Below are 9,433 nucleotides of genomic sequence, written 5' to 3' on the forward strand. Positions count from 1 at the left end.
ACGGGGGTATCAATGACCCTTGGTCATGAAAGGGTTAATGTATCCAAGAAAATGAGTAAATAAATATATAGGCTGTTTAAAGTTGCATTAGCATATAGACTTTTACTCACAACCTATGTCTTGACTAGCCAGATCACCTTATGAACAGCCTTCAAGGTTACGAATTTTCTGTATACAGTAAATATAAGATTCAGATTTCCTTGCAGGTAATGTGTAGTTTGGTATATCTCCCTAAAAATACACAAAGGGGCTCATTTATTAACATAGGTGGTTTAGACGGTGGTGTTAATAATAAAGCCCTAAACTGGCAGTGGATCCGCCGAAGTTATGAAGAGGCGCATCCAGCGCCAGTTCTTAATGTAAATCTTACATTTAGACCTTTTTCTATGCCTGAAAAAGGAGTAGGAAACGGTGAATGAGAGGGCCTCCCGGCTTTCTGCGCCTGAAATACTCCTAATATAGGCGTATTTCAGCATGATAAATGACTCCCAAATTCTTCAAATTTGTCATTGAGTATGTCATTGAGAAGCTTTTGAAAACCAAGGAAATAGATGACAAGACTAGAACAATGCAATTAACATACAAACAGCCTCAAGTAAAGTATTGTGTACATTCACTCTGTTGACCTTGGATGGCCTTGACTATCGGTTTCTCATTTCTACCACTTACAAGTGTAAAGGCCGCTTTACATGAGACAAGGTACCAGCAGATTGTCGGTAGGGAAGCATTCCTTCCCGAAAATCTGCTGGTCGCTAGCAGAGGAAAACGCTGCATTTACATGCAGCTATCTACTCCAGAGTATGGGGAGGAGCGAACAGTAATGCCATTGCTTCCCATACAGATTTGTTGTTTCCCAGCAGCAGATTGTGTTTACACAGCACAATCTGCCACCGAGAAAGGAGATTTTTTTTGTGTTCACACAAATTATCCAATTATCCGATGAATGACCGTTTGCACTGCTATATCGTTGCTAACAAACATTACTATAAACTATTGTTAGCAATGATCTATGAGATTCTCGGCCTGTGTAAAGCCCCTTTCACACGAACGAGTTTTCTGCGCGGGTGCAATGCGTGATGTGAACGCATTGCACCTGCACTGAATCCTGACCCATTCATTTCAATGGGTCTGTGTACATGAGCGTGGTTTTTCACGCATCAGTTCTGCGTTGCGTGAAAATTGCAGCATGTTCTATATTCTGCGTTCTTCGCACAGCCCTGGCCCCATAGAAGTGAATGGGGCCGCGTAAAAAACACATTGCATCCGCAAGCAGGTGCGGATGCAATGCATTTTTCATTGATGGTTGCTAAGAGATGTTGGTTGTAAACCTTCAGTTTTTTATCACACGCGTGAAAAACGCATCAAAACGCATTGCAACCGTGAGGAAAAAACTGATCAACTGAATGCAATTGCAGACAAAACTGACTGAACTCGCTTGCAAAATGGTGCGAGTTTCCCTGAACGCATCCGGACCTAATCCGTCCCACTCGTGTGAAAGGGGCCTAAAGGGCCCTTAACCCCTTAAGGACTCAGTCCTATTTCACCTTAAGGACTTGGCCATTTTTTGCAAATCTGACCAGTGTCACTTTAAGTGCTGATAACTTTAAAACACTTTGACTTATCCAGGCCATTCTGAGAATGCTTTTTCGTCACATATTGTACTTCATGACACTGGTAAAATGAAGTTAAAAAAATTATTTTTTTTGCATAATAAAATACCTAATTTACCAAAAATCTACTTCTGTAATACATAGTAATACCCCCCAAAATTGTGATGACTTAACATTCCCCATATGTCTACTTCATGTTTGAATTATTTTGGGAATGATATTTTATTTTTTGGGGATGTTACAAGGCTTAGAAATTTAGAAGCAAATCTTGAAATTTTTCAGAAATTTACAAAAACCCAATTTTTAGGGACCACTACAGGTCTGAAGTCACTTTGCGAGGGTTACATAATAGAAACCGCCCAAAAATGACCCCATTCTATAAACTACACCCCTCAAGGTATTCAAAACTGATTTTACAAACTTCGTTAACCCTTTAGGTGTTGCACAAGAGTTATTGGCAAATGGGGATGAAATTTGAGAATTTCATTTTTTTGCCTAATTTTCAATTTTAACCCATTTTTTACACTAACAAAGCAAGGGTTAACAGCCAAACAAGACTGTATCTTTATTGCCCTGACTCTGCCATTTACAGAAACACCCCATATGTGGCCGTAAACTACTGTACGGCCACACAGCGGAGCGTAGAGGGAAAGGTGTGCCGTATGGTTTTTGGAAGCCAGATTTTGCTGGACTGGTTTATTTACACCATGTCCATTTGAAGCCCCTTGATGCACCCCTACAGTAGAAACTCCATAAAAGTGACCCCATCTAAGAAACTACACCCCTCAAGGTATTCAAAACTGATTTTACAAACTTTGTTAACTGTTTAGGTGTTGCACAGATTTAATGGAAAATAGAGATACAATTTCCAAATTTCACTTTTTTGGCAGATTTTCCATTTTACAATTTTTTTTCCAGTTACAAAGCAAGAGTTAACAGCCAAACAAAACTCATTATTTATGGCCCTGATTCTGTAGTTTACAGAAACACCCTATACGTGGTCGTAAACTGCTGTACGGACACACGGCAGGGCGCAGAATGAAAGGAATTCCATACGGTTTTTGGAAGGCAGATTTTGCTGGACTGGTTGTTTTGACACCATGTCCCATTTGAAGCCCCCCTGATTCACCCCTAGAGTAGAAACTCCAAAAAAGTGACCCCAGTTTAGAAAGTACAGAATAGGGTGGCAGTGTTGTTGGTACTAGTTTAGGGTACATATGATTTTTGGTTGCTCTATATTACACTTTTTGTGCGGCAAGGTAACAAGAAATTGCTTTTTTGCCACTTTTTTTGTTTGTTATTTACAACATTCATCTGACAGGTTAGATCATGTGGTAATTTTATAGAGCAGGTTGTCACGGACGCGGAGATACCTAATATGTATAAAAAATGTTTATTTATGTAAGTTTTATACAATAACTTCATTTTTAAAACCCCAAAAATGTTTTAGTGTCTCCATAGTCTAAGAGCCATAGTTTTTTTTTCAGTTTTTGGGCGATTATCTTGAGTAGGGTCTCATTTTTTGCAGGATGAGATGACGGTTTGATTGGTACTATTTTGGCATACATGCGACTCTTTTGATCACTTTTATTACCTTGTTTGGGAAGTAAGGTGGCCAAAATTTCAATTTTCTCATAGTTTTTATTTTTTTATTTTTATGGCGTTCACCGTGCGGGGAAAGTAACATAACCGTTTTATAGATCAGGTCATTATGGATGCGGCGATACCTAATATGTGTAGTGTATTTTTTTTTTTTTTTTTTTATTCAGTGATAAATGTTTTTTTTATCTTAACTTTTTTTTTACATTTTTTTGACCCAGACCCACTTGGTTCTTGCAAATCCTGTGGGTCTGACGTCTGTATAATACAGTACAGTACAATATATATTGTACTGTACTGTATTTTACTTACACTTTGTCTGAACAGATCTATGCCTTTAGCATAGATCTGTTCAGCACCATGGACAGCAGGACACCTGAGAAGGCGTCCTGTTGCCATGGGAACCTTCCCCGTCTGCTCAGTAGTGGCCAGAACTGCACAGACGGGGAAGGGTAAGGACGGGGGCTCCCTCCCTCTGTGACCCCATCCTGTTTGGGGGCTGCAAAGGCACAGCAGCCCCCCGATGGGAGAGGGAGGGAGCCCCTTGACCCTGACAGTTAACCTTTTCCATACCGTGGTCCGTACGGACCGCAGTATGGAAAGGGTTAAACGGCAGACATCAGCACAGATGTCAGCCGTTTATACCAGAGTGTCAGCAATGTGCTGACACTCTGGTATAACCACTGTACACCAACGAATTTTCAAGGGGAGGCGGGCGGGGGATCGCGATCCCGCCTGCCGCACCTCCCGCAACGCCCGCACCACCTGCGACACTCCCCCCTGCACCACCCGCCGGCATAAAATCATGCAGGGGTGCAGGGGGGGGGTTCAAAATCTTTATTTTAGGCACTCTAAAGTTTCTGATCCCCGTGGTCAGGGACCGTGGTGATCAGAAACTGCAAAAAGCGCAGCAAACCGCAGGTCTGAATTGACCTGCGGTTTGCTGCGATCGCCGACACGGGTGGGTCACATGACCCCTCCTGGCGTTGTGACAGGATGCCGGCTGAATTATTTCAGCCGGCATCCTGTTCAGATTAACCCCCGGGGCGCTGCAATCACTATTTAAACTTAGGACGTACCGGTACGTCCTGAGTCCTTAAGGACTCGGGAAATAGGGCGTACCGGCACGCCCTAAGTCCTTAAGGGGTTAAGTCTAATTTCTTTCATGTCGTTACTGGAGACTGCGATTAACTCGTATAAATTGTGACTTAGGGAGAGAATTTTTGGTGGCCCTGGGATGGCAACTATTGTAATGGAGAAGACTATTGCGGTCTGTGGGTTTGTTGAAGAGATCCAGCGTTATGTTGCCCATTAGGTCAAGTTTGAACATCGTGTCCAGGAAGCTGATTTCTTCCTGGTTGACATGCCTAGTGAAACACAATTCTGGGTAGATTTTATTGAGGTCCTGGATAAATTCCTCAATGGTGGAGGTGGGGCCCCTCCATATGCAAAAAATTTCATCAATGAAGCAAAGCCACATGACAGAGAATTGGTGGAATAAAGGATGTGTATATACATGATCTTCTTCAAAGGCCATCATATAGGCATTTGCATATGGAGGGGCCACATTGGATCCCATGGCGGTACCCCTCTTCTGGCCATAGTATGTATCACCGAACATGAAGAATTTTTTTGTTAATATGGTTTTTAATAATTCAATGCAAAATTCCTGCTGTGTCAAGTGTAGTTCAGATTGTGTGTGCAGGAGTCTGGCCGTGGCCTGAATACCCTTATCGTGTTCAATAGACGTGTATAAGCTATTAACATCTAATGTGACCAATTTACAGATCAGTGTTTTGGCTGATTGTTGCAATTTAGAAATGAAATCTGTTGTATCAACGATCTGGACGTCTTAATCAGTGGAGTGAGGATCTTTTCAAGGTAAATGGCCAATGGGGAAAAAACTGAATCGGTGAAGGCCACAATTAGGCGTCCTGGGAGTTCTTGTAGGTTTTTGTGAATCTTGGATAGAGTGTAAAATACCGGTGTGATGGGATTTTGTTTAGTAAGAAATGTGGCTGTTTTGGAGTCAATTACTTCTAGGCTGGTATATGTAGTGAGGATATTGGATATCAGTTCTTGAACTTGTCTTGTTGGGTCATGACGCAGGACCTCATATGTTGTGTCATCACTTAATTATCTCCTGATCTCGCTCATGTATTTCGTTTTGTCCATTGCGACCAGGGCCCCACCCTTATTGGCCGGTTTAATGATGATGTCGTTTTGTGCTTGTAGGGAATTTAGGGCAATCTTTTCTTCTACTGTTAAGTTGTTGGTATGTTTGTAGTGGCCTTGTGTATTATCCTTTAGGATCTCATGTATAGCAATTTGGGCAAAGGAGATGAATGTTTCTACTGGGTGTTTGTACGTGGAGGCATGAATGAGCTCTTGTTCCTGAGGCCTAGTGATTCTAAAGATAATGTGCTTGGGGGATCAGTGGTAGTCACCGGTCTAGGTTCCATTTCGCTAAAATATACTTTTAGTCTCAAGGTACGGTAAAACCTTATAGGTCAGATACAGCACCAGAACTAAGTTCACTGCATGAATACAACACCAAAACCTTGCTCAACACACCAAAATGGCATCAGAACCATGTTCACTACATAAATTCAGTACCAGAACCAATTTGACTACATAAATACAGCACCAGAATTAACTACATAAATACCAGAACCATGTGCAGTACATACAGTGGATATAAATGGCCAAAACACACCATAACACCTTTGCCCACATTCTTTTGGAAGACTTTAGATGTGTTTTTGCAAAATGTAGCCTGGCTTGGATGTTCTTATTTGTAAGAAAAGGCTTTTGTTTTGCCACTCTACCCCATAGCCTAGACATATGAAGAATATGGGAGATTGTTGTCACATGTACCACACAGCCAGTACTTGCCAGATATTCCTGCAGCTCCTTTAATGTTGCTATAGGCCTCTTGGTAGCCTCCCAGACCAGTTTTTTTCAGAGGGACGTCCAGTTCTTGGTAATGTCACTGTTGTGCCATATTTTCTCCACTTGATGATGACTGTCTTCACTGTGTTACATGGTATATCTAATGCCTTGAAAATTCTTTTGTACCCTTCTCCTGACTGATACCTTTTAACAATGAGATCCCTCTGATGCTTTGGAAGCTCTCTGTAGACCATGGCTTTTGCTGTGGGATGCAACTAAGAAAATTTCAGGAAAGACCAACTAGAGCAGCTGAACTTTATTTGGGGTTAATCAGAGGCACTTTAAATGATGACAGGTGTATGCTGACTCCTATTTAACATGATTTTGAATGTGATTGCTTAATTCTGAACACAGCTACATCTCCACATTATTAAACATTTTTTTGTTTTCTTCCCTCCACCTAAAAGATTTCAGTTTGTTTTTCAATTGAGTGGTACAGTTTATAGGTCACATTAAAGGTGGAAAAAATTTCTGAAATGATTTATCTTTTTCTCATTTTTTTTACAGCACAGAAACCTGACATTTTAACAGGGGTGTGTATATATACCCTGCCAACTCACATTAAAGATCCGCTAGACTACTAGGGAGCCAAACTGGATTTGTGGCCGCAACTAGCAGAGTTTTCACTGAAAAAGGTGGCCTGCCCGGCCAGTAGAGTAGCATCAGAGCAGGTGTTTAGTGCGGCGGGGGCCATAGTTACCCCGAGGAGAACTCGCCTGTCCACCCAAAATGTGGAGAGACTGACCTTTGTCAAGATGAATCGGGCGTGGATCAGCCAGGATTTCCACTCACCAATTCTTGATGCATCTGATTAGATCATCCATGCCGCCTTACCCAAACCTTATAAAAAGAGACCAGTTTCTTCTGGCTACCTGCCTCAGCTACTTCTCTGATGCTGCCAATCGGCTGATGCCACACATCTGATGCCAAGTGCTCCTTCTTTCACACAACTTCGTCAGCGGGTACTGGTATTGCCGCCCCACTTTGTCACCGGGCCACATTGTGGTCTCCTGATGGTGCTGCTGCCATAGCCACACTATGTCACATTGCCACTCTGTGGTATCCTGATTATGCTGCTGCTGCCATATCCACACTATGTCACCTTGCCACTCTGTGGTATCCTGATGCTGCTGCCATATCCACACTATGTCACCATGCCACTCTGTGGTATCCTGATGCTTCTGCTGCCATATCCACACTATGTCACCTTGCCACTCTGTGGTATCCTGATGCTGCTGCTGCCATATCCACACTATGTCACCTTGCCATTCTGTGGTATCCTGATGCTGCTGCTGCCATATCCACACTATGTCACCTTGCCACTCTGTGGTATCCTGATGCTGCTGCTATATCCACACTATGTCACCTTGCTACTCTGTGGTATCCTGCTGCTGCTGCCGTCTCCACACTATGTCACCTTGCCACTTTGTGGTATCCTGATGCTGCTGCTGCCATATCCACACTATGTCTCCTTGCCACTCTGTGGTATCCTGATGCTGCTGCTGCTACCATATCCACACTATGTCACCTTGCCACTCTGTGGTATCCTGATTATGATGCTGCTCACATATCCATACTATGTCACCTTGCCACTCTGTGGTATCCTGCTGCTGCTGCCATATCCACACTATGTCACCTTGCCACTCTGTGGTATCCTGATGCTGCTGCTGCCGCCATATCCACACTATGTCACCTTGCCATTCTGAGAAATCCTGATGCTGCTGCTGCCATATCCACACTATGTCACCTTGCTACTCTGTGGTATCCTGCTGCTGCTGCCGTCTCCACACTGTCACCTTAACCACTTCGTGGTATCCTGATGCTGCTGCCATATCCACACTATGTCTCCTTGACACTCTGTGGTATCCTGATGGTGCTATTATCTCCACACTATGTCACCTTGCCACTTTGTGGTATCCTGATGCTGCTGCCATATCCACACTATGTCACATTGCCACTCTGTGGTATCCTCCTGATGCTGCTTCTGCCGCTAACTCCAGACTCTGTCATTGTGCCACTCGGTGGCCTCATCATACTGCTGCCACCTCCAGACTCTGTTATTGTGCCACTTGGTGGCCTTCTCCTGATGCTGCCAACTCCATACTCTGTCTTCGGGCCGATCGGTGGCCTTCTCCTGATGCTGCTGCCGCCACCTCCAGACTTGGTCATTGTGCCACTCAGTGGCCTCATACTGCTGCCAACTCCAGACTCTGTCATTGTGCCACTCGGTGGCCTTCTCCTGATGCTGCTTCTGCTGCCACCACCTCCAGACTAGGTAATTGTGCCACTCCATGGCCTCCTCATACTTCTTCCACCTCCAGACCCTGTCATTGGGCCACTCTGTGGTCTCCTCATGCTGCTTTAACCTGACCACTATGTCATAGGTCCACTCTGTGGACTTCTCATGCTGTTCCCACCCTCCCCACATCATGACTGGTCCACTATTTTGGCTTTCGGCGTGGCTGACATAATTTATTTGACCTTTCTTCTGATCTGTCAGAAAGAAGGAAAAATGAGACACAGTGGATCCTGTCTGTGTAGCATCTGTAAGGCCTGTTTGGTCCCATCAGAATTGACTTATGATTTGGTAGCTAAAAGCAGGAGTCGGTACAAAACACAGAAGACATGCAGATATTCCATTCACGTGTCACGTGTTTTTTTTTTTGGGCATTAGCAATAATGATGGATTATTGAGCAAAGGCTGACCGAGTGAAGGCGTATGCTCCACAGATAGGATCCATTTTTTTGTGGGTTATTGTTCTGACGGATCAGAGGAAGGCAAATTAACCAGTGATATCAACACAAACTTACTGCTGACACCCTCTATGTTGAATCAGCTGACGAGGTTGTAAAATTACTGAGCTTCTTGACGCTAACATTTATCTGTAAGGCTGAGTTAATACTTCACTTATTTGGGCAGTCACGGGGCCAAAACTGACCAAATAACTGAAGTATACAGTGATTCTAAGAGCGACGCCTGTCTTCTGCATGTCATACGGACTCACAGTATTATTTCACTACCACAGCAGACTCCTTATGCATGTTAATGCAAGGCACAGTGTTATACACCCCCATAAAGGCTCTCTGCAGCCCGGAAATAGACTTTTTTTTTATATATATTTTTTTTTTTTAATATTTTTTTTAAATGGAACGCTTCACGAATTTGCGTGTCATCCTTGCGCAGGGGCCATGCTAATCTTCTCTGTATCGTTCCAATTTTAGTATATGTGCTGCCGAAGCAAGCACGAAATAGACTTTTTTAACGTAATTTG

The 9,433-nt window shown here is 43.3% G+C and overlaps 1 non-coding gene across 1 annotated transcript; it reads right to left on the reverse strand.

Annotated features, from left to right (window-relative positions):
- Nucleotides 1–9,300: 9,300 nt before the first annotated feature.
- Nucleotides 9,301–9,407, reverse strand: LOC122937014. The gene has a single exon (XR_006389440.1). It is a non-coding gene; the product is annotated as a U6 spliceosomal RNA (small nuclear RNA).
- Between the last annotated feature and the right edge of the window lie 26 nt (nt 9,408–9,433).

This window comes from Bufo gargarizans, chromosome 4 (genome assembly GCF_014858855.1).
Source record: "Bufo gargarizans isolate SCDJY-AF-19 chromosome 4, ASM1485885v1, whole genome shotgun sequence".
Lineage (NCBI taxonomy): Eukaryota > Metazoa > Chordata > Amphibia > Anura > Bufonidae > Bufo > Bufo gargarizans.